Here is a 26860-nt window from a genome sequence, read left to right as displayed (position 1 = left end):
GGGTTGCTGGAGCAGGGGGTGGAGGCATGTCCCCTGGTAGAAGTTGGAGAAGGGGGGATAGGAGGGTGCAGAGGCAGAAACGGCACTAAGCAAGTCAGAAAGCTATGCTTAAAAAGATGTCCTAGTGGTCATCAAGACAAATAGGAGAATCAAGATAGACAGGGGAACTGGAAAAGGTGAGGTCACAAAGCGGTGGCTGAAATCAAAGAAGCCGTCAAACCTCTGAGAGGAAAATGACTATCTTATGTCTCAGGGGAAGAAAAAAAAAATCCTAAAGTAAGTTCCAGCTGGTTTGTTTTTTTAAACTTATTAAGGCCTCCATTTCCACCTTCACAAAACCCAAGTTCCAAGCACTACTAAACATTAAATCCCACCTTAAAATACTTTAGAGACTTTTGTTTTAAATCATAATTCTGGATGCTGTACATTAATAAGGCAGCTAAGGAACAAAGGTCAGAGATAAACCTGGGATTTCTCCGAGGGGCAAGAAAGACCTAGGATGCTTACAGGCGAGTTCCATATATTTTTTAAAATATGCCCAGGGCTTCCAGACAACCCCAACCCAAGTGCTTACTTTCCGTTTCAAAGAGGCGATGTTGAGTTGGACAAGAGCTTGGATGTGGACACCAGTCTACAAGCCACTGCGCAGACTGAGTTGTGGCGGTAACATGTTCCTAGTGTGTCTAAGGCTCGGCGCTTTGAGGAAGGAGACAAGCAGGGACGAACTGTAACGGGAGCTACTGGCAGCCTCCTACCATCTTCACAAAACCCGGGCAGGTTTAATAGAAAGCCATGAGAATTAAAGTGACTTTTTTTTTTTTTAATCATGAAAATGGGGACACTGAAACAAGTTAATTTTATGGATCCTATCGTGGATGAAAACACTGACACCTCTCAGGAGGAGATCATACATTTTCCACAATCCAAATAACTCTTGCAAAACCTCACAAGGAAATCGCTTCCCAGGAACCCATGATATACCCTAATTCTCAAGCAAGTCAGGATAGTGTCCAAAGCGTTCGGTTTGCATTCAAAGAATAATTCAATTAGGTGGCCCACTCTGACCAACCCTTTCCAAAATAAGATGTTGATGCACCCCTGTTGTATGAAATATGAACTGAAAGTTGGGAAACATGCTTAAAATGACTAGTGCTGCCTTGCGGCACTAAACTATAAATACCACGATGTCAGTTAAGCTAAGGAATGCCTAGGAATGCAAAGCCATAAAACCTCTGAGAAGAAAATGACTACCTTCTGCCTCTGGGAAAAAAATCCTAAACTCAGTCCTAGCTGGTTGTTTTCTGGTTTTTATTTCAATTTAATTATTGTCCTGGTTTTCGCTTTCACAAAGTCAGACCTCAAAAAACAAATATCTGGTTTTGAATCCTTTTCAAAAACCATTCAATGACACCTTAAATATTTTAAAGACCTGTTCTAACTCTTAATTCTGGATGCTGTTATGGTAATGGCATTTCAAATAGGTCAGTTTCAACTTCTGGACATCTTCACTGTCAGAAGAATCTTTTCTCAATTCTACCGGTTTTTCTAGGTTTCTGTAGCTGCGCTCTGATAATATGTCACAAGGAGATGAGGAGGCTTTGGAGAAGTCCATCTAAAAATTTAACTATGAAAAATAACTATTTGAAATTTTCGTTGTAAAACTTACTCTACTCATTACTTTCAGGGGATTAATAATTGAAATGTAAGTTAATTCTTATGCTAATCTCAGATCTGATGAATAGAAAATGTTTATAGTAATAAAAGTATTTAGTCGAGGAATATCAATTTTGAAATATATGAAGCAATTAAAATTAAGACTTGATATTAGAAAGAACATCTATTTTTACAGTTCATCTTTAAAGGTTACTTTTTCATCACAAAAAATTTGATGAACACAGTCTGCTATGGATGTTTAACAGTTTGGAAGCTAGAGTTATGTTAACTTTCTAATTTATATTTGCATTTCATAAACAGGGATTGATGTTCTCTAATTAAAAAGTAATGGCACTGGTTTTTTCATATTAAAAAGGTAGTTAATAAACACGGAATCCTATGCTCCTGTTTTGGTTTTAGTTTTAACTGTGAGGAGTGATGCAGGGGAGAGGAGGAAACAGAGGGCAATCTATATAAATAAAAGGCTAATATGCAAAGTGCCCCCACGGAGTTCGACCAGGAGACTGGGAGTTCTATCGCTCACTATGATGTGCACTGACCACCAGGGGGCAGCGCATAACAAAGGAAGGCCCCAATCTGTCCTGATCGCTGGCCAGGCCTAGGGACCCTACCCGTGCATGAATTTCATGCACCGGGCCACTAGTGTTTACAAAGGCTGGAATTTGAAATTTTTTTAACTGGAAGAAAGTTATATTAGCTATTGAAAAAAGTTTCATCACAGATTTACATGCAATTATTGAAATAATTTCTCTTTCCAAAATTAGGAGAAAATAAAACAAGTAAAATAAAATCAAATTCTACATGCAGTTTCATCCATAATAGAAAAGAATTCCATTTACAGTCTTCAATGCTCAAGTCATAGATTTTTTTCCATCTCCAACAAATTCCAGATTAGCAGACCATGCAGAAAGAGAACATATCTACCAGTGTTCACTATACTACACATCTTGCAAGTCTGCAGCAATTTTAGGATAATATTTTACAGATGAAGGAAACCTTTGCCAAACCAACAACATTCTACTAACGTGCTTATTTCACCAAATTCTTCAATCCAGACGTAAAGTTAAAAATCCACAGGTAAGTAATCAGCATCTCAGTTCAACCCAAGACATGTCTATTTATGCTGACTTTACTTGAAGCATTTATTCTTGGACCAGGAAAAGAACGCTGAGCACTCTAACTTGACATTTATACTCGAAACCATTGAAAATTCATCATTCAAAATGGCTACCAGCTGGGCGCCATCTGCAGCCTGCTTCTCCCAAAGTCCAACCCATTTGCGCTCTATTTTCCTTGTATCAACAGAGAAGTAAGGAGGCTGTTTAAAGTTTCTTCTTGTACTAATGGGTTGTGAGTCAATAGCTCCTTTCACCTTGAAGGGAGCTAAATGAGAAGAGAGCCAACCAGAAAACACTGGAAAGTGGCGCTGGGAAAGCAGAGAACTTCTCTCATGGGGGAGTGTCTAAAAACTGAGGATGCTTATTTAGCTAAAACATTAAAGATATCTGGTGTATTTCATTTTAAATCTAAGAAATGCATCTCAATGATTCGGTTGTTTATCACCTCCAGACTCCTCCTCACCTTTACCTTACACAGTTTTCATATCCATGTCCCATGTACTCCTCACAATAATCTTATAAATCAGATATGTGACACCTATCTTACAGATGAGGAAATTAGGACTCAAAGAGGTTGAAGCAAGTGCATAGGTGTGTGTCAAAGTCTAGCTAGAATCTAAGTCACAGAACTCTCTAGAGAGGGTCATTTCTACCTCATTGGCTTATGAAGGAAGTGGAAGGCACTCCAAACTCATGGTGAGGTCACTGTGAATGCCCAACTGCCCAGAAATTTGGCCATGAACACCGAAGTAAGTGAGCAAAGTGGCTGCCCTCGGCACTCTCTGATTAATGACACAGTGACCCACAATTGGCCCCAGAATGGTTCAATCCAGGGAGGTACCCCCATCCCCATGCACATATGGAGAATTGTGAGAAGCATTTTGGTTGTCACAGTGACACAAAAGGGGCTGCACTGACACTCAGAAGCCAGGGCTACAGATGCTGAATTCCCAACAAAGGGCAGGACAAACTATTTAAGACATCCTGGCTTGGCACAGTTCCAATATGCATGAATTACAGTTACCACAGCTTAGTTAACAGCACCAATACCTCAACAACACAAGCGTGCATTCCAGTTACCAAAGTACATTAATTGTGAGCACCTATATCAAATACAAATTCTGCTACCAGCTCTTCAGTACACAAATCACTATGTTTATCACAGATGCTCACCTTGATCTGTGACCAATCACACTGCTTTTTTCAAAGCCTGTTGGTGCAAACTCACTGCACATCTGTAATCAGTTCCTACACAGACAGCAAAGCAAGGAGTTGTGCTGACTTCTTGTCTCCCAGTGATAAAACCAAGGACATACTTCAAAAATGAATAAGTAAAAGTGGAAACGTGGCCAACAGAGATAAAAGTGCAGAAAAGAAACACACACAAAATGATACGGCTGGAAGTGAAATTTGAATCGAATGTCAATGGGTATAAAATCAACAGCTGCCCATGGGAATGTTGACACTGTTGCTCTTTAAGACTCAGGATATGCAGCCAAGGGAATCTTAGTGAAGGCAAACTTATCGGCATCAATAACAAAAGCGGTTCTGAGTCCCAAAGGGACTGCTGCTGGCAAAAAAACAACTTCACATTAAAGAGATTCTGGGAGATATTTCACAACTTTGGAAGTACAAAGGATGAAATGTTGGAATCTGTTCCAGACTTATGATTATGACAATTCACTAAGGCAAGAGAAGATGGTCCTTCCTCATTGTGGCTTATACAATCCAAAAAACCAGCACTGTTCCAACTGTTCTTGACAAGGTCTTTAACAAAAATATGAAACACATCAATTCTCTATTTCTAACGTTTAAGCATAGTGCACCAAATACTAGTATTATTTTTTCATTTTCCTATATATTTATGATTGTAATAAGATAAATTGTCAATGTTCGGACCACAATTTTTAAAGTTTGCAGATCCATTTATTTTCCCATTGATTACTAAAAGCACTTTGCACAGTTTCAGCTTGCATGGTCATTTCCATGGCCCCATGATGCCATTCCATTGAGAATCACTAGTAAGATTTTCAAACTGTTCCATACTACAAGCAGGCTTAGCTAATTTATCTCGAAGTTCAGAGAACTCCTACTGATCAAACAAAACCTAGTTCAAATGGGAAAACTCCTCCCCCTTTCTCTCTAACCTCCCCAATCTCACTTTGTTGTGGCAATATTATAGTGCTTATTTCTTTGACTTTTTTTTTTTTCTTACCAATCCCACCAATGAGTTGGGCTTCCGGTGACCAACAACTGTATCTTGTTCATTTTTAAATGTTAGAATCTAGCACTTACAGTGTCAAGAAGCATGGTTCAAGTAAGTCACAGTGATGAAGGAGATAACATGAAGGGGACAGAAGAGGCAACAATTACATAAGACTTTCCAATTACATGGCACTTGCATAGACCACAGCCACTTCCTCTACAAAGTCTCCTGTAACTCATTTGAAAAATGGCATTTTTGAGGAGTCTGCTTATCAGAAAAAATGAATTGAGTAAATATTCATTAAATAAAAGTAAATTCTAAATCACGATGGCATTAATTTCCCCAGGGTATGTTTGCATCATAAAGGAGAAAGACACTCTTCAACCAAATTGTCTGAAGTGTGCGTGTGTGTTGGGGACGGGGTGGGGGGCGCACAGGGAGTTGTGGAAAGCCAGAAGCCCAAGTTCTGATATTTCTGCTCTAGCCTGTGGCTGGCACAAGCTCAGGGGGCCAACACTTCGCCATTTAAATAATGAGCCAGGGCCCTGGCCAGATAGCTCAGTTGGTTAGAGCATCATCCTGATACACCAAGATTGCGGGTTCGATCCCCGGTAAGGGCACATGTAAGAATCAACCAATGAGTGGTACGTAAATAAGTGGAACAACAAATCGATGTCTGTCCATCTTGGTCTCTCTCCATGCCTTTCTCTCTAAAATCAAAAAACATTCTAAAAAATGAGTCAGATTTTTATATTAAAATCTCCTGATTTCTAAACATTGGCATGTATTTCAATTATGTGAAAAACACTTTGTGAGCCAAAGAAAGCATGAACCCTACTTTTTGATCTGTGCTCCAAACCAAGGAGAGTCTTCATGGGGTTTGGGTGGGTAATTTGTCATGACCTACAATGTTAATGAAGAACCAGTTTCCTGACTCCCCTGGAACGTAAGGATCTGTGAATCTATTTCATTCTCCAAGATCCACTTTATTGTAATTCCTCAGAAAATTAATCAGATCTCTATTTGGTATCATGTTATAAATAGAAAAAATACATTAAACTTGAACTATCAGAGTATAACTTGAACTGTATACTTAAAAGTGGTTAAAATGGTAAATTTTATGTTATGTGTATTTTACCACAATTAATAAAAACAGGCAGACATGTGACCCAATTTGGGCTAAAGACAAGTAAGAAGGGGTTTGACGGAAGCCTTTGAGAATGAAGCTTTCTGGCTTTCATAAGAAAATTTCTGAAAAAGGTTTCCCTCTCCCACTAGATGTGAACGAAGGTGTGCACAAAGGTGTGAATGGGGAGCCCTGCTGCTTCCGGCTGCCTTCTGTGACCATGAGGAGAATCAGCTTGAAGATAACGCAGTCAACATGTAAGGCAGAGCTGAGTCAGGAAACATCTGCGGCCTGGAGGACATCATACAGCTTCCTGATCACCTAACCCTGAAGCTCACTTACCTCCGCACCCTTCAGTAATGTGAGCCATATTGTTGAAGCCAGCCTGTGAGTAGAAACTGAAAACTGGAAGAATACACCTTCCAAACAAGGTCCTCCTCCTGACTGCCATATTCTTCTCCAACATCTGTGTTCAAAAGCTTGTCTCCTCCCCTCTCCGACAGCTTCTTCCTCATCACTCCTCATCTCACCCCCCACTGCACAGACTTAGTGATTCACTCTCCAAAGACCCGCTTCCATCCAGATAAATACCACTCATGGGCACTTCCACAGAGGGCTGCACCACAGCAGGCGGCTCTTCCACCTTTTCCCCTACAAGTCATGAGCTCTGATGTTTCCATCCCTTCACTCAAAAGTCCGCCAGTCCTTATTCATTTATCTCTTAAGTTAGGCACAAACTTCTTAGCCAAACATTTACGACTGTCCATAACGAGGACACAATTTAACCTTTTCAGTTTTACTTTTCCCCAATCCCCTCTACTTTCATCAACATCACTATCCACTGTCCTATCCACCTCTAATCCCCATCTTTTTTTATTCAAATTGTTCTATTGTCCCATTGTCTCCTGCTGGTGAACACCATTGCTCAACACCAACCATAAAGGTGACTTCAAGATCCCCACCCCCATCAGATGCAATCTTTCCCTTCTTCTAGCTGCCATATTGTCTCTCTCATGCCAGTTATATCATATCACTATTTTTTACACTGGTTCGCTCTCCCTTCTAGAATATATAATCCTTGAGGGCAAAGTCTAATTACCGGGAAAGCCAAAAAAACTGCTACCCTCCTGACAAATCACTGAGAAGATGCCTGGGCATTTCATTTGCAAGACAGTTGTAAGCTTCCAGGAGAACAGGCTTCCGTCCTTGGAGGTACCCACAGAAAGAATCACAGTCTTTTTATAGGATCGTGCATCTAAATCAAGAGTTCCTGACTCATATGTTTATAGGAGCCAGGGAAGGAACAATTAGGAATGAATGGGCACAGTGTATGTTTTTAATTCAAATACACATTCTGCAAAAGAAAAAATAGATACAAAAAATTATTCATTTCCTGAATAAATACACCTTCTTGGAATCCACTGCCTCCCTCCCCCACATTTCCCCTTGGCCTATAGACAGGGGTAAAAGAACTCTTTTACTCCACCTGAGAAACCCCACAGAACCACAGCAGGGATAAATGGTAACTGACACTTGACCTCAGTGTCAGGGAAATAACTGGAAGTGGGAGGGGGAGCAGCCAACAGGAGGGCGCCTGTCCTGCCCAAGGCCTCTATCAGTAACTCCCACCAGCGTGTGCGGAAGCTGGCCCCAAGTAGCCAGCCTTTCAGATTTTTTAAGAAAAGCTACCAAATCAGATTGGTATGTAAAATCTCCCTAACGTTACAATGCTGGAAGCCAAAAAATATATTAAAAATAATAATAATAAATTAATAGTAAAATGCTGGAAGCTAAATAAATTTATTTCAAAATCACTACTCATATGAATGCAATATGGCCTAAATGAAAAATGCTTGATGCCAAATACAACCAGCAATCATTCATTTATCTACTGTTTACCTGAGATTAGTTAAAAGAAAAACAACAGGAATGTGGTAATACTCAAAAGAGCTGAGTACACGGTGCTTCTGCCATAAGAATCAGGAAATCTTATGTCCAGGCATTTTATAACTAGCTGGGCTTTGATCTTATCAGGAAGAAGAAACAGGACGCTATACAGCCCAGCACCTGACCTTGAAGCTGGGGAGGCCCAAGGCTAAAGGATGCTGGGAAATGAGGCCAATTAAGCCTAACACAAGGTTATATGTAAATCCCCTTGCACATGGCAGGAATTTAAAAACCGCTAAACTTTCCTCAATTAATACTGAAAATTATTCCTTCCAAGAGGATGCCAGAAAGAAAAGAAAGTGTTACCCTGCTGAATTTGGTACAGCATGGTAGGAGACATCTACTGTGCTCTCAATGTACTTTTCTGCAAAAGTAATTTTAAATCTCTCTGATATAGGGGGGAAATGTGGAGCTCATAAAAAGTTATGAATAATATTTAAAGAATGTATACATTTCAAAAGTGAATTTAATTGATTATGAAAATTTCCAAAGAAACTACTCTGGAGGCTTAAGTGCACTAATGATGTCACGAAGGAGACTTGGAAAGACAAGCGGGCAGATGTACAGGATTTCATTAATCCGCAACAGTGCCGAACTGGGTTTGGCAACATTTCAGATGTCTGCATGTGATGCTTAGAGTAAAAGTTTCAAAACAGTTTTTCCCTGGTGAATTTTTAGGTTCTTAATTCACATCTAAAGGAGAATCCAACTAAAAACCACTAACGTTTCCAGATTACGGTTTCAAAAATATTAAGAGTCTCTTAATTCATCCTAAATTTCCAACACCTAACTTCATCTGATAAAGTGGCACATGATTATTCTCTTACAAAATATGGCCCGACGGTGGGATGTATTTTTATATGTTGCATTTATTTATAAAACAAGATGAATGGGAGACACTACGCTCAACCAGTAAGAAACAATGATGGACAAAAACAGCCCGGGGCCCTGCTCTCACCGGACTGACAGTACAGTCAGGGAAACAATCAATCGAAGAACCCTTATTAACAGATAATTACAAAGCACAAGCAGTTTCATGAAAGAAGCTTACAAGTAGCAATGCTATCATCTAACAGGGAGGAGCCTTGTAGTCTGTTCAAGAGGGGTGGCTACCTTGAAAAGGTGAGCCTCAATATGAAGCATTGTTACCCCAGAGGCAGTCACACAAATCGCACCAGGGAGAGCGGTCAGCATTCACTCATTTACAATTACTGCGTGCCAAATATGTGCCAGTCACGGTGGTGAACATTAGGTAAGTAAAACAGTTGCTGATCACATCTACAATATACTGGGGGAAATGAACAAATAAAATAAACCTACTGGGGAAAATGAAGAAAAGGCAAGAGGAAGAAATCATTTTTTAAAATATATTTTTATCGATTTCAGAGAGAAGAAGGGAGAGGGAGAGAGAGAGACTGAAACATCAATGATGAGAGAGAATCACTGATCGGCTGCCTCCTGCACTCCCCCTACTGGGGATCGAGCCCACAACCCGGGCTTGTGCCCTTGACCGGAATCGAACCCGGGACCCTTCAGTCTGCAGGCTGATGCTCTATCCATTGAGCAAAACCGATAGGGCAGAAATCATTTCTTTAAAGTGGGGAGGAGTTAAAAGAAAACAGGATGTTCGGAGTCAGAACAAGGGCAGGTTTGTACTTCATATTGGGTTGGATGATCTCTCTGAAGAAGGATCACTTAAGCCAAGGCCTAAAAGTTACCAAGAAGATTGCAGGCAGGGAGTACAAAAGAGCATGGAGGCCCAGAGCACGAGGGAACTCGTGTGAAAGGTCCTGACAAAAGGCCAGCATGGCAGGAGGAAGTGGCAACAGGTGAGGGGGAGATGGAAGTAAGGACCAAGGTCACACAAAGGCTAGGAAGCCATGAAAAGGGCTCTGGATCTTATTCTAAGAGCACTAGGAAGGCCATGAAGGGTTTTAAGTATTAAAGGAACATGACCTTGTGTTTTAGAGATCACACTGAAGGGATCAGGACTGGGAGTAGAGAGATGAGTTAGGGGCAGACCCAGACCCTTACTTCCTTCTGGGGTGCAGTGGGGCATTTCCTTGGGCTGGTGCAATGCAGAAGCAGGGAATGAAGCCACTGAGACATGGGTGGGGGCTAGATGATGGCCAGAAAGAACAGGTAAGTGATAATGACAGTCTCCAGTAGGTTGGCCAACATTCAAGACAGACACAAGGCCAAACAGACAGTAATGGGGGGCGGAGGGAGCATGATTCTCACTATGTACCAACATGTAGAAGCAGAAGATTTGGATGATAACCAGAAAGCCACTGGGCACCAGAAGGTTCATCACGTAGAGGCCGGGCCTGGGCCTCATGGCCACCAGTTCAGATAAAAGAGTTGAAGGTGAGCACGTCATCCTGTTTGTCAAAGGGGAAATAGATGATGTGCAGGTTATAAGTGCTGACACCCCCCCCGCCCCCCCCCCACACACACACACACTAGATTAATCATATCAGATGTGACCGTCATGGTTGACATAAGCTGTGAGACCCATAGGTGCCTGATCCACAGACGTGAACTGTTTGAAGATATCTGGAAGCCACAGGTTCATGGTTGCCACCCTGAGCTGCCAGATGCCCCCACACTCTCTGCAGATTCCACCTAAGGAATGGATTGTGCCGGATCATATTTAGCCACAGGAACAACATCGTCAGTTGAAGCTGTGCTTCCACTTCCAGGATGCCAGACAGGGCGAAGATGTTGACACAGGTAGGGATGCTGTGGCTGATGACCAGAAGGAAGGCTTTCTGTCAAACCCTGCCTGGCAACAGGATCGACCCCATGCTGCTCAAAGCCTGGGTGACTGACAGTGACAATGCCTCCTCTTCCTTGCAGCAGCAGGTGGAGAATGAGGCAGAGAAGGCATCCTTCCCTGTGGAGCCAACCTCTGTCCACCTTCCTCTCCTGGGCTCTTCTCTGGAGACCTGGTAACGAATGCTAAGCAGACCACAGGCCACACCTGCCTGCAGCCCTAGCTCAAATGGCCCTTTTAATTAAAACTTACAAACTGTGTGTTCAAAACCGTCCACAAATTAAAATTCTCAGTATCAACTCATTCGTTTGTTCAGCCAATACTTACAGAGAGTTTATTATGTGGCAAGCACAACTGTAGATACTATATTAGAAAAGAGTTTTCACTTAGTAGCACATATATTTTCATTACACATTCATATACACTGCTTGGGAAACTATATTTTATTACTCACTTTTAGCAGAGGGGGTTCTAACACATAATCTGGTGAATATTCTAAGACAAGTAGCTTTCCTTACTGTGCATGCTATTGGCTTGGTCTTAACTGAACAAAACTTTTTTTACAAGAGAAAGGTTTATTAATCCCTCAAGTAAACACCTGGACACTATCTCTTTTTAGAGCCCCACTGTTAAAGTAAAGAAAAAAGAAATAGCTAAGTGAGCCTAAGGCTTGTCCCAAGTCTTCAGTTTCTAAATTCTTCTTCAGTCTGATCAGGAAAAATGCTGAACTAGGTACACCAGTGTTAAGAGAGGGAAGAGAAATCTTGTTTTACAAGATGCTGGGTTCCTTAACGGCCCAAAGCAAAGTGTTTTCAATACATGAGGTAAACAAACAGCAGAACTCAATGTCATCGATGAAACCGAGTTTTCTCAAATGGAAGAATGTTGAGTTACACACTCCATCCATTTAAACTGACGCAATCCTGGACCCTACGTTTGGTAAAAGGGCAAATGGAGTAGCGGAAAGCTCAAATGTGACTACTGGGATACTTACTGGCTGGCATGCCAAAGCACAATTTTGATTTTTTTAAACCAGGGTCAGACCTAAAGGTGAGATTCAGAATACTGTGAATTCATCTAGAAACAAATTGAGTGGAAAGTGTAAGTTTTAAACTTTATTGCTAGTTTCCCTTTCTTTTATAAGGTCATTCAGCGAGGATCAAAGCTTACCCACGAGGAATTCACAAAAGAAAGGGCAAGAAACTGCTTTTTGTATAAATGGAGGTACCTGACCCGAGGCAACAATGCATTGATTGACATCTGAGCATCTAAAGATGATGTAAAACTTTTTTTTCAAACTCAAATGATTCAGGGAACCTTCCTAAAGAAGTTTTACATCCAGTTTGCACCTGTGCAATTTTATAAAAAAGTAGACAATGATAAAATACGTAATTCTGTGTTTACTACCAATTTGGTATTCATTATGCTCCCAAAAGAGTAATTTATAGTAAGCTAAGATGAAACAAAAGGGGGAAACAGTTACTGAGGACCTGGCATGCATCAGCACTTCATACACACACACAGGCTCTCCTCTTCATCTCTGCCACCTTACAAAGCAGGGGCGACCCCCCTTTGGCTCTTGAAAAGGAAGTTTAGCAAGATTAAAGAACTTGCTTAGCATCATGTAGCTTTGAGTCAGGAGCATCCTTTAACGAGTTACATGTTCTTATAAATGTAAGTCACCTCTTTCACACTCCATTCCCTCAAATGCAAAACGAAAAGGCTCAGCACTTTAATTACATTAAAAGGTGAATTTGATATTCCAAGGACTAATGATGGAAGGTCACTTATTTCTTCCCTCCACCTCCACCGGGTCTCCCTTGCCTTTATCCAATTTCAGTGTTTTTTACCCATTCTTCAAGAACGTAGGAAAAGAAGCTGCCACACCCTACCCAAAAAAAGAGTACTTAAAAGTTTTGTTTTGATGCTTGATAACACATCTGATTTTTAAAGAAAAAAAAAATCTTGAATAGACAAGTTAAATCTACTCCCTACAATTAGAGTATTAGAGAATTCCAATTTATGCTATAATTTTTTCATGATTACAGTGAATGAACTGACTTCACAGAATTCCCTCAAATGCATTACATCTTCACTAAAAAAAAAAAGCCATTATTGTACTCTCATAACAAGTTTCATAAAGAAGCATCATTAATAGCCAATGCGAAATTGTATATCTAGATTAAATTTGAATGTCATTCTTTAAGGACTAGAAGGCCCAGGAGAATAAGCGAATGGTGGTTTCCTTTAAATCCTGTTTATAATCCAGAGATACAAAACTCATAGTAATAAGTTAGAAAATAAAATTCTAGCCTGGCAGGTAATAATCTGTGTCTTCCCTGAAACTGTCAGGCTGCAATGAATTGAAATTTTTCTACCTGGCCCAACTGTGAACCTCTCTTATCTAGTTCATTACTGAAATGTCAGAATAAGGCACCACTGCCAATACATTTCTCAAAAGAGTTTAAATAGATATGACAGAAAAAATGGGGAAAAATGGCTGAGATCTTTTTATCACCTTTTTTGGCTTGTTAATCCTCACCCGAGGATCTTTTTCCCATTGACTTTTTTAGAGAGAGTGGGAGGGAGGGAGGGAGGGAGGGAGGGAGGGGGAGAGAGAAAGAAACATCAATATGAGAGAAACACATGGATTGGTTGCCTCCCGCATGTGCCCATCTGGGCTGGGAATCAAACCTGTAACCCCTTCGGTGCGCGGGCCGACACTCTATCCACTGAGCCACACCAGCCAGGGCTGTATCACCTTATTTAAAACTCCAGGGGAAAACTCAAGAGAAAAACAAGTGTATGCTGGATAATTCTTCGGGTATTTAAGAGAGGAAGAGGTCAATGTTAACATTTTAATGCCTACTATGTGACATGCCAGGTGAGGTTTTATATAAACTGCTTTATTTATTTAGCCCTATAAAAGACAGGCATCACTCTCCCATTTAACACATAAAAGAAAAGACTCAAAAACTAGTTAATGTGCCCAAGGGCCCACAGCTAATAAATGCTTGATGATGCATTTCCAGCTCAAATATACTGGCACATAATCTTGAATGGTAAGCTTAAGCTCTGTATACCACCTCCTCCCACCATTTCTGGCCTTAGCCAGGGATTCAAAAACTAAACTATCGCATCCAGCAACCTATTAGAATTTTAGTTTTAACTGAAGAAAAAATAGCAATGTATTAACCGCTGCACCAGAGGTATGAGAAGATAGATAGCATATAAAACTTGCATTTCCAGCAGTAGGGTAAATTGAATATTGAGGTAAAGCCATTTGAGTAGAAAACAACTTAAAATTCTTAGGAAAACATGAAAATGTATTCTGGAAGGAGAGGGAATTCCTTAGTGAAGGTTGAACTCAGCATCTGCCATAGAAATGTCTATTATCACCTGGTGGCCTATAAACTGAATTTTTAACAAACCATACCCAGAGACTAGAAAATGAAGTTCAGATCAGAAACACGCACATACAGGCCCAGAGGTTGAAATAAAATAAAACTTCTCCTTAGTGATCGACAGGGAGATGAGTGTCTGGCTTTATCTGGGGAAAGAGAGGGGAAAGAAAAGTCTCCCCTGAGAATTCCTAAGCACAAGTCTACATCACGCACTCTTGGTGACAGAATTCACCAACAGAATCAATTAGTTGAAAGTGTCCGAGGCCCAGCTGTGCTCCCAAGCCAACAAAGACACAAAGACTCTCTGGAACAAAGCACTTTAAACATGGTTTTCAAGTAAGTCTTGTGGAAAAAAATTCCAATGAACATGAGCTCACAATAAAATAAAAAAGAAATCACTGAAGAAGGGCAAGGCTATGAGTAGTGAGAGTCAACAGAAAAAATAAGCTACAAAAAAAGACCACCAAAATAATGCAGATATTATATGATACAGAATATTTATGCTTAAAGATATAAAAGAAGTTATCAAAAGTATGTTGAGAGAACAAGATACAGTAGGTCCTCGGGTTATATCGGAGATCCGTTCCTATAGCGCGAGGTAACACGATTTTCAGCGTAAGTCGAAACCCACCTACATAAACACCTAGTCACTCACATGGAGCACAGACACAGCAGTAATGAAGGAAAACAGTAAAAAAATTTAAAAGAAAGATAATTCCTGACCTTCACTTGTGGTAAATAAATAATAAAAAACATAAAGCACATATGTACATACTTTGAAATGATAGAACTTTTTTATAAATAAATGGGAGATGGCAACGTAACCACGAAATGACGTACACAGAGTCCGATGTAACCTGAGGACTGTCTGTACTATCAAAATCCATGATGCAAATTTCAAAGATAATTAATTATGAGAGGGGCAGGCACCCCAAGAAAGCCTTTCCTCATGCACACAGAGCCTGCCTACACTGAGGCTGGGGAAGGAAGGGAGAATAGCAATCCAGCTTCCACCCACCATGAAGCCTGCAGCAGAAAACAAGTAGCAGTAGCCTGTCTACCCCTGAGCAAGAGAGCGCCCGGGGCCTAGGCGTGCAGCCCTGCCTGGATCCTGGATCAGACAGCAGCAGTCCACCACAGAGATATGGGAAGTCTGCCCTACGCACAGTAACTACAGCAACAACTACATTCAGATTCAGCTTGACTACTGACCACACTGACACAATCACCTGTATTTAGGGCCTGAAGGAAAAAACACAAGTGACCCTTTGTGGCTTTTAATATGATTTACCTCAGCCCCTATTGTTATTGAGCACTCGATACCTGATATTTGATTTAAAAATTACTGGACACGAAAAGGAAAGAAGTCATTTCTAACAAATGATACAGGAAACAGAACCAGACTCCAAGATAGCCCAGATATTGTAAAGAGCAGACAGGACACTTAAAATAGTTATAAATATGATAAGGATCTAACTGAAGAAGTGATCAACATGTGCATTTGATGGGAGGGGAATTTACCAGCAAGATGAGAAAGATATAAAAGGAGGCATCTAAAAATACATGAAATGCAGAACAAAGCTACAGACTTGGAAAAAAAATTTACATAATATACATCCAATAAAGAAACTATATCCAGAACTCTTTCTATTCAACAGACAACCCAATAAAAAATTAGCAAAATCTTAAACACACTTAACAAAGGAAGCCGCATGAATGGCAACCAATACATGAACTGTTCAACAACACTGGTCATCAGAAAAATATAAATAAATCCACCAAGGAGACGCTACTATGAATCCACGAGAAAGGCAACCGTGAAAAATACGGACAAGATAAAATGCTGGAAAGAACGTGAAATAAGTGCAACTCTCACACATTGCTGGTGGAAATCCAAAATTGTATAGACACTTTAAAAAACAATTTGGCAATAACTGATAAAGTGAAACATGTACTTAAACTATGAGCCAGTAATTCCACTTCAAGGCACTTATCCAAGAGAAGTAAAAATATATGCTCACACAAAGACCCATGATTATACAGCACCTCATATATAACAGCCATAAATGTAAACAACCCAAACGCCCATCAGTGGGTGAATGTACAACAGAAAGAGTAGTATATCCACCCATTCACCAGATTACTACTCAGAACCAAAGCAATAAGCTACTGACCAATAACCTAGATGAATCTCAAAAGATTTATTTAAGTGGAAGAAGACACAAAAGACTAAATACTATATGATTCTACTTAAATGGCATTCTGCAAAAGGCAAAACTGCAGAGCAAGAAACATATCAATAGTGGTTGTCAGGTACTACAGGTTAGTGGAAAGGAAACTGTTCTTGTTTAAATAAAACATAAATTGAATTTTCAAAACCAACTACAAATAAAAATATCTTTTATTTATTCAACCAATTCTTACTTATGCCTGTAATGTGGCAGGTACTACTCTAGATGCTGTACAAAGATAGACATGTTTCTTTTAGTTGAACGGTTTGAATTTTCAGAAAAGTAACTGAGACAAATGCATAGAAACTCCTTTAATACAAGTTTTCCACATGTGGACTGAAATGTTATCAATCAGACCTCAATACTTTTTCCATCTTCTCATAGATTGTTACAAAATATCTTTTATTTTCTCGTGAGAGTTTATTATATATTTATTAGGGTGAACCATATGAAACTGCAGTGTAACCAATAAAATAGTTCTGTTTCCACAGACAAGAACTCGAGTTAGAAAGCCGTAAAAGTTATCAGAAGTTATGTCACACCTCATTGTAATGCAAAATAACCAGTGACTGAATTTCTAGTCAAAACACCTGATATTTTTTATGAACTTTTTTTTTATATTTCAAGAACTTTCCCAACATCCAGAGGGAAATGTGCTATTCATCGTATAAATAGAAATGATTGCTATGGATACCTAGCTGACTTCTGGTTTCATGTTTCTAATGTGAGAACTAAAGAACAACACAACCCTTCCCATTTTTAGTTAAGAGTCTTTTACTTAAGGTTCTTCTTTATCATTAGTGGAAAACTATGAAAATCCTTCTAAAAATATTTATTTTTTTCAGGCCTTTAAAATGAAATAACCCTATAAAAATAAACTTTCCAAAATCCAAATGAAATATCCTTTTCTTGAAGAAGCTCTTTTAGCTAGTCTAATTCATGCAGGTAATTTGAGGGGAAAAAATGGTAAATTTTGTGCTTTAACGCCATCCTAATCTTTTTGGGTCAATGGTACTTTGGCCTGGAGGAACCAACAATTTCACAGTCACTGAGGTTTTCCTCGGGTACACATGACAGGTGTCACTCAATACATGTGCACACACACACACAGACGATGGAGCTGCATGGCCGTAAGGGCCTCATTACAGAGAAAGCAAAATGAACAGGAATTTACAACATAAGAGATGAAGGTTCATAAGCCTGTAGAATCCCAAAATATGAAAGTTCTCAAAAATTACAGTTCTTGCCCTGACCAGGTGGCTCGATGGGTTGGAGCAACATCCCACACACTAGAAGGTTGCACATTTGATCCCCAGTCGGGGCTCATATGGGAGGCAACTGATCGATGTTTCTTTATCATATTGATGTCTGTCTGTCTCTCTGTCTCTCTCTCTCTCTGTCTCTCTCTCTCTTCCTCTCCCGCCGCCCATGTCTAAACATGTCCTCAAGTGAGTATTTTTTTTTAAGTATAGCTCTCTATTTCTGCAATTTTTCCTCAAACTGCACACTAATTTCTACGCTAGTAGTTTCTTGATTTCATCTTTTAAAACTACATTAGATCTTAAAGTTATGGAATTTAATCTTTAGTCATATGAGTAATAGTAGTCATATGAGTAATAGTACAAAGCCTCATATTTTACAATCCAAATTATATCAGGTTTGAAATCAGTATATATTCAGTAATACTTTATCCAATTTTTTAAATGAAATTTAATTCAAGGTACTCTGTTACCTCCAACTAACTTTAGCTATTTTCCACTATGTGAGAGATTACCTAAAGTAAGTGTGTGCCATAGAACCTTTGCAGAATGAACTTGTGCCAACAAATGAGCAAAACCTGAACACAGAATACAAGGTAACTCTACACCTTGATTTTAATGGTTTAAACTTAAACATTGTCAATAATAGCAACCAACTTAACAATCTTCAGAAAATGAAAAACAGATGAGAAGTCTTAGATCATCGTGAATCACACGGCAATGGAATTCAGCTTTAGATCACTGCTAGGATCTTCTGACAGTCATCAGGTTTTGGGCTCTGATTTTATGATTTAGGGCAGCGGCTTCCAACCACTTTCCCCTCCAAATTTCCTAAAGGGGATGGGGTTAGGCCAGGAGATGCCTGACCCCTTTAAAATGCCATTTCTAAACTCTAGGGAGAAGGGACACAAGGCTGTCTTGATAGCAGTGCCTCTGAGGTTAGAAGCAGAAGCAGACAGAGGCATGAGAGATTTCAGAGATTAAAGGAAAAATGAAACTCAGTGGAGCCCTTTTAAAGTCACCAATTTGAGGAAAAGAATCTCCCCACTTAAAATATCTGACAGTACCAGGCTGCTACCATGACATTTGGAAACATGTCCTACTACCATCAAGGAAATTAAACACATTAGAAGGAAAGACAGCTGTCAATACCCTATTGTGGTCTCAAAATTAATAGAAGTTTTCCTCTATTCCACCTATGGGAGAATTGGGCAAATTATAAAAAGAGGAGCTGATAACAAAGATATATTTTGCTTAAATTTCTGCAACCTCCTGAGGAAAGAGTGTGTGGTTTGAATTACTGAATGAGACATATGTAACATGTTAAATAGAGTCGTTTTTAACCTTGGCAGCACATTAAATCATCTGGGGAGACCTTCTCTCTTTCCCTTCCCTTCACCTCCCTCCGGGCATGAAGATGCTGTAACCCAGGGACAGGGAGGCAGGCATGACAGGGAGGAGGTGCCATACAGAGCATCAGTGGCGTGTGCCTGGCAACCAAGGAGTTGGGTAGTAGAGGAGCAGGTGACCCAGGAAAGAGGATTCCTGAAGAGTTAGAATATTGCTTACATTGAGCAAAATGAATGAACTGATTCGTTGGGCATAAAAGTAATATATTGAGGATAATGAAAGCCAGTTTTGTCAATGTCCCTAAGAAGAGGGAAGGCTAGAAAGAATACTGAGGAATGGAGTTAGAATCTGAACCACTGGAATAAAATCATTTTTCTAAAGTTATACAGATGCAGATATAGAAACAGCAGTCATAGATATACACATGTGTACGCATGTATGTATACACGTCTATCGCTCCTACTTCTGTCTGCCAGGAGGGCCCAGAAGCAGCAACACTACTGAGACCAGAGCCTGACTCCAGCTACCACCTTCCACTCAAAGGAAGAAGGGTCAGGGCCAGGGCAGGGAAAGTACAAGATAAGCCTGGAACATCTTGTTTTGCCAGAAAGCAGGAAAATGCTCAAGGAATGATGGGAACGTGGCAAAAGAACATAAAAGGCAACTTAAAAGGGCACAACTCTAGGACACATTGGGGCCAATTTGAGAATCAAAATAAATAATGAGATTATCAGGTTACAATCCACTGAATAAAATGGGAATCTATAAATCCATATTGATATATAAGTAAATAAATTGTAAATTGGTAAGTAGAAGAGAAAGCTCTTTTTATTTTATTTTTAATGTATCTTTATTGGTTTCAGAGAGATAGAAACATCAATGATGAGAGAGAATAACTGACTGGCTGCCTCCTGCACACCCCCTACTAGGGATCGAGCCCTTAACTGGAATCGAACCAGGGACCCTTCAGTCCCCAGGCCGACGCTCTATCCGCTGAGCCAAACCAGCTAGGGCGAGAAAGCTCTTTTTAATAGAACGTTAACTAATAAATGTAGATGAAATAATGAAAATAATCACCACTTGGCAACTATCACCATGAAGTCTAAAAAGGAAGGAGCCATTAATGAATGTCAGGGCCTGTACGTGGAGATTTGATGGATAGGATATTAGAATATGGGAACATTTCCTAACAAAACACTAATTAAATACAAAGAGGATAATGGTGACTTCGTTGTGGAAAATGTCTGCATTCACCAGCTTGACCAGGTGATCCCAGTCACGAGCGGAGGAGTGGACTGACACCATGTTTCCGTAGGCGACGGGCTCTGAAGAGCATGGCCTCACTCCTGCCAGGCATGTAGGGCCTGAGTGTGGTCATGAGAAACACTGGATGGTCCCAGCTGAGGGATGCCCTGCAGAATGAAAGGCCTGTCGAGGACATGAGAAACAGGGGAAAGACTAAACAATGGGTTTCATACTAAAGACGACTAAGGGACATGGCAACCAAATTCAGTATGCGTTCCTGAATACGATGCTGGAACAGAAAGGGAATCGGACATTGTTGGGACTCGGTAAAATTAGAATGGGGTGTGTGAATTGTACAGAGGTTTTGTATAATATTTATTTCCTGATTGCTAACAAACAATCTTTCCAACACAGTCCTTTGTCTTACCCTCCCATTATGGAGATGCAGACATCCAAGGAAGGGGGACAGGCAAGGAGATAGGGTGCCAATCTAACAAGCCATGGAAGGGGGAGGGTGGTGAAGGTGAGGCATGAAGGTGAAGGGGAAGGAGGCTACAGAGTGGCCATGATATATACACATGTATGTAGTAGAGTGTCCCTCTTTGGGGGAGATACACAGTGCAGTATGTAGTGGTGATGGAGCATCCTATATAATAAAAGCCTAATATACAAACTGTCCCCTCGGGTGGTCATTCGACCGGGAGACTGGGAGTTCAATCGCGTGCACTGATCATCAGGGGGCGGCGAGGAACATGGAAGCGTTGGGGACATGCTGCGACCTCTCACCAGCTACCTGGGGGCGGGGGTGACAGGGATGAAGCTGCAGTGAGAATGCAGGGTATCCACTGAGCTCGCTCTCACTCCCCCTGCTACCCTCCCTTGGGATGTCAGGGCTCACACTAGTCGGCATCGCACCTACATGGCATCTTCTGGGTGAGCCGGGCTGCAGCCACAGGGATCGCAGGGGCCAGTTGTGCTCCCCGTGGGTTCGCCAGGAGCCGGTCTGCAAGGCCGGCCAGGAGAGAGCGTGCTGCCCGCCCGGCTTCCATGCAGCGCCGCTGGGCAGCCCAGAGGCCCACGCTGCACCCCAGCCCGCAGCATTCAGCCGCGCTCACACATCTCCTCATGGGGACTCTGGTGTCATGACTCAGGCGGAGGGGGCAGTGCAGGGGTCCGGGGGCCCAGGTGCTGCCCAGGGCCCAGAGGTCAGCTGGGACGTGCCCTTTCATGCCAGATGCTCACACTTCGATTGCCGGCCAGGCCAAGGGACCACACCTGTGCACGAATTTCTTGCACCAGACCTCTAGTCATGTCATAAAACGACCACATGGACAGATTAAATAGAAGGGGGAGAAAATTCAGTAAAATGTTAACAACTGGGAATCTAGGTGATAGGAGTGGAAAAGTTCTTTGCAATCATTTTGGAGGTCTAAAACTCCTTTAAAATGGAAATTACTTAATAAGGAATCGCTGAAGAGCTTGTGAAAGAGACACCCAGGCAGCATCATTGACCAATTCAGTCTCTGGGAGGTAGGAATCAGGGACCAGTATTTGACTCGCCTAGGAGAATACACCAACTTCCCATCCTACAATATACCATATTTGCTCAATAAATGATGGATACTGCTGTTAAACTACTATATTTAGCATAACCTAGCATGCCGGTAGACAGAACCTAAGTTTTTGCATTGATCTATCTTGAGCTGCAAAGATCCACCACAACTGATGAGGTTGATACTGTTAGCAGAGACAGCACTAGGAAGACTACAAGGAAAACATTAATAATGATAAGAAAACAAGTCTTTAATCTCTTAAATGCTTACTAGTATCATAAAACAATTACTGAATTTGATCTCAGATAAGGATATAAATTATTACGAAGACTATTTGTCCAAAAATTTGTGCTTAATTTGTTTCCAGGATTCAGGATTTAAAAGTACAAAAGTTAAAAGATCTCCAGCCTCTCTTTCTTCCCAGCATGCAATTAACACTGCCATTTGTGCAACTTGCTTTATTGTTAACTTTACAATATATCTGGAAACTAATTCTAATGGAATATTTACTCTTCCTGCTGCATATTACATGTTATTACATGGTATGGATGCAAGCATAAGTTATTCAGATCAAGGAATGTAAGAAATAAAAGTCGGGAAGACCAAACTTATTAGGACATCTATGATTTAAACAATGATGTATTCTTAGGTCAAAATCTGTCCAGGCTAAACAGGCACTTGCTGGAACAAAGCAGGAGCAATGGTACTTGGTAAAGGATACTTGGTGTCCTGATTCCAACAGACATGGCACATGAAGGCCAGACTTCAGCGGTTTTCCGCGTTGGACTATTTTGAGTTCAAACTTTGCATACTTTGAAGAAACGCTGAACTACGATTTCATAAAAATAAAGCCACACTTCAGAAGAGAAGTTATGCTTATGAAAGGGGCTTTAAATTTCTGCTACTACCTTTGGTGTGCACAGTCTTAGTGTGAATGTGATTTATTGAGCATTTGTCCCACCAGTGGGGCTCAGTTTCAAAATGAACTGAAAACAAACCAGACCCATGAAGATGATGCAATATCCCTGGAATTTTGGAGACAACTCCATGAATCCCAAAACTATTTCTGGCCACTTGGCCAAACTCAGGGTACTGTTTGTGTCTGCCCATCTCAGTGGAAAGGCGTTCTCTTCTGTGAAATATGGCTGCTACCATCAGCATAACAAACCATCAAATTCATCCCCTTTGACTATACATACTCCACAATTTAGAGAATAACCAGTCTTTAACTATAATATTTGCATTTACCTTATTGAATTTGATCAATTATTGGCTGTAAGGCCATAACTATGCACTACTGTGTGACAAAGTCTATTAAACCGTTTTCTGTATGTCTCTTGTATTAGTGCTTAAAATCTTTACTGGCATGGCCACTATGTCCTAGTGTATGTAACAGGCTATCAAGGAAACCTCTGTGCAGCTTCCATGTGTATAAATTTCAAATTATGGAGCCTTCCATTAATAGCAGACACTTGGCTCTAGCTGATTTGGCTCAGTGGATAGAGTGTTGGCCCACCGACTGAAGGGTCCCGGGTTCGATTCCCACCAAAGGCATGTACCTCGGTTGCAGGCTCAATCCCCAGTCCTGTTCGGGGCACATGCAGGAGGCAACCAATCAATGTGTCTTTCTCACATCGATGTTTCTCTCTCTGTGTCTCTCTCCCTCCCTTCCACTCTCTCTAAAAATCAATGAAAAAATATCCTCGGGTGAGAATTAACCAAACAAAACAAAAAAATAGCAAACACTTGTTTGAGAAAAAGGAAAACAACTAAGCTCCAACTATACGCTAGGCACAATGCTTGTTTCTTCTGCTACACATTAATACATGACTGAGTCTGTAATTAAAAGAAATAAGCAAAAACAAGCTACAGACTACCGGACAGCAAACACCCTTCTCCAAAAATACCAAACACCCTTCTCCCAGAAATCATGAAGCAAAAAAGTTTAACAATGTAGTAGCTAAGGTCCCTTCCTACTTTAAAATGTTATGTCTCTGACATGTGAAGAAATTATTTCCAAGATAAAGCAACTAGCCCTACCTGGTTTGGCTCAGTGGATAGAGGGTCGGCCTGTGGACTGAAGGGTCCCTGGTTCGATTCCAGTCAAGGGCACATGTCCAGGTTACAGGCTCGATCCCCAGTAGGGGCACGTGCAGGAGGCAGCCGATCAATGATTCTCTCTCTCTGTCTCTCATCATTAATGTTTCTCTCTCTCTCTCTCTTTCCCTCTCCCTTCCTCTCTGAAATCAATAAAAAGATATTTAAAAAAGATAAAGTAACAAGACATTACATTAATAACCATTTTAACTGGATGGTGCTGTAAAATTCCAAGTCAAAACTAAACATTCATTGAATACCTACCATGGACATACTGAAACTCACCAGGAACATGGCTATGAGTTAACTACTGTACCTGTACAAACCTGCATGTGTGTGTACACATGGTTTCTTAGATTTGCTTTACTACAAAGTACTAATGTAAATTCAGATTTATGGGGAAAACACCTAGATATTGTGTCCGGAGCCCCAAATTTCCACTTACACAAGCGGTGATGGTAAACTCTCTCTTCCAGCTTCTATTTTAACTGCATTTGGGAAATTGCATAACTTCAGAGTTGGCAAAATTATGATCCTTCATCTTATGAGATAACCAATTGTAAAAAGAGGGGAAAATGACTTCTCAAAATAACACAATTAATTAATAGGCGTCTTGCTTCTGAGTATCAACATCTCTCGTTCCACCTTTCTCTTCTGAACTGTCAAGTATGAATTTTAAATAGATTTTCTGTCCCGTTTCACTACTGAACTTGGAATGGCTCTCTGGGTGGTTTCTGTATCAGTTAGCTAATGTGGCCTTTCATCCCTCTTAATCTCATTATCTCGAGAAGAAATCACTTTTATCTTAGTCAGGCCGACCCTTGGACAAGATTCCAAGGTTTGTAAAAAGCTGTGGTCCTGCTCTTCACTATAAATTTGGGGTCAGGATTTATTTTCAACCACAACCACTATCTAAGGCAGGAGATAAAAAGAGCTAAAGCTTTCAAAACATGTTATATTTTCTTGGCAACAGCATGGAGGGGTGGATTTCCCCATGAGGACTGGAAGTGTCTTTAAAAGCACGTATGAAACAAAAGCATCCAATGGAGAATCGAGCAAATCCCAGAAGAAAAAAATAGGATCGGAGAAGAATAAGGCCAAGGGAGGGATGGAACCGAGAATTTCACACCACGGGCCTTGCGTGGTCACTGTCTCAGCCTGCACCTTTGATCCCTTGAACAAAATGCGAAACCACCTTTGCACAGGATCACACTGTCCATGAACTAAAAGGCAGGCCAGCTGTTCAGGGCGGAAGCACGGAGGCTGCTGGTAACAGAACCCGCCAGCAGTGTTCCCAGGGGCTCCCCAGAGTCCCGTCTGTGTGTCCTCCACGGCACTGGCGCAGCGGGGCTGGTCTTCTCCGCTCACTGTCTCTCAATACAAACCGATGGCCTAACATCCACTAAAGGAGACTGACAGCCCACCTCACCCGGCAGGGAGGTGCACAGGAGGAAGGCCAAACTCTCTCCGAGGGAAGAGCCTGGCTTCCCTCCAACTCCCCCGAGGAATGGGCGACCAGGGGCACAAAGCTCAGTGCCTGGTCAGAATCATTTCAGCCTGGAGAGTGCTCAAGGCCAGCATTCCTCGTCCCCTACAAAAGCAATCTGTAATGTGTGGGGGTGGCGTGAAGAGGGAGCTGTCGATTTTTGGGGTCTCCAGAAAGTATAATTCAACAAACTCTGACAGAAGTTTTGGCATTAACGTTTGCACTGCTGAAAAACTTCAAGGACATCGTGCAGTTGGTTCCATCTTTTCCTGCTGAGACATCTCTGCATGTTAAAAATTTTTTTTTAAATTTATGGCTCTTAGGAGGGGGGATACATCGATGTGCGAGAGAAACATGTACTGGTTGCCTCTTGCACATGCCCCGACCAGGGATTGAACCCACAGCCTGGCATATGTCCCGACTAGGAATCGAACCCCACCAACCCTTCCAGACGATGCCCCAACCAACTGAGCCACACCAGCCAGGGCTCATCTTTACTCACTTATTTTTAACAAAGGGAGCTCCAGGTTGACTTTAAACACTTATGAAAAGATAAAGAAAAGGCTGAGTTTTACTGAAGAAAAAAAAAATTATAAACCAAGGAGGAATGAATATGACGTGCTTCAGTAATAAATGCCATAATGAACAGGTCTGGATTAGCAGAAGAAACCATTTCCACGAAGCCTACTCCAGCTTAGTGATACCAAATAGCCTGAGGTCTGAATCAGAACCCCACCAGCTCCACGCCAGCCGTGAGTAAGAAGAGGGAGGCCTCTACCCCACGGGTGACACAGGCACAGCCCATGGAGGACAGGGTCGTCCTCGTTGAACTGCAAGCCCCTCACATCACCCAAACAGTTGAAAGCGGATGTAACTGGCTCACAGAGGAATCAGTATTCGGGGGCGGGGTAGCATCATGAACCCCGTCATCCCTACTTCCCATCAGCACACCTGCCCTCTCTGGAAGGCCTCTTCCCCACCTCTTATGAAGGTCAAATGTCTGGTCACTCCCAGGATGAGAAAGTCGCCCTCTCATAACCAAGGCAGAGGAAGGTCCACGCTCATAACCAATTCACAGTTACCCCGCTCTCCACAACCAGCTAGATTTTCAGCTCAGGAAAATCCTTGTGGATGGGAGAAGGGAGAGGAGAAGAAAGAGGGACAGAGGGAGATGCCCCACTGGGAATGGGGCGCTGTTCACTGCTCCCTTCAAACCTCTTCTGAGCTCCAGGTCATCTATTTAGCAGGTGGTAACTAGCATGTTGTAACATGAAACAGACGTGAAAAGAACAGGAAAAGGCTAGGTTGTATTACATGTGTTATTGCATTAAATTTTTTTCACTCATTTTTATGCAGGTGTATCCTGGGTCAGAATGTAAAACGTATTT

At 41.3% G+C, this 26860-nt stretch overlaps 1 protein-coding gene and 1 pseudogene across 3 annotated transcripts in view; both read right to left on the bottom strand.

Moving 5' to 3' along the window:
* BICC1 (BicC family RNA binding protein 1) overlaps window positions 1-26860 on the bottom strand; it is a 247104-nt gene that overhangs the window by 109130 nt on the left and 111114 nt on the right. The window lies entirely within an intron of this gene.
* LOC139022133 (5-hydroxytryptamine receptor 3C-like) lies at window positions 1442-20396 on the bottom strand (annotated as a pseudogene).

Source organism: Myotis yumanensis, unplaced genomic scaffold, assembly GCF_028538775.1.
Source record: "Myotis yumanensis isolate MYYU_CA2020_CCGP unplaced genomic scaffold, mMyoYum1.0.hap1 SCAF_13, whole genome shotgun sequence".
NCBI lineage: Eukaryota > Metazoa > Chordata > Mammalia > Chiroptera > Vespertilionidae > Myotis > Myotis yumanensis.
The sequence above is the reverse complement of the archived record's forward strand: the minus strand, read 5'-3'. Positions and strand labels throughout refer to the sequence as shown.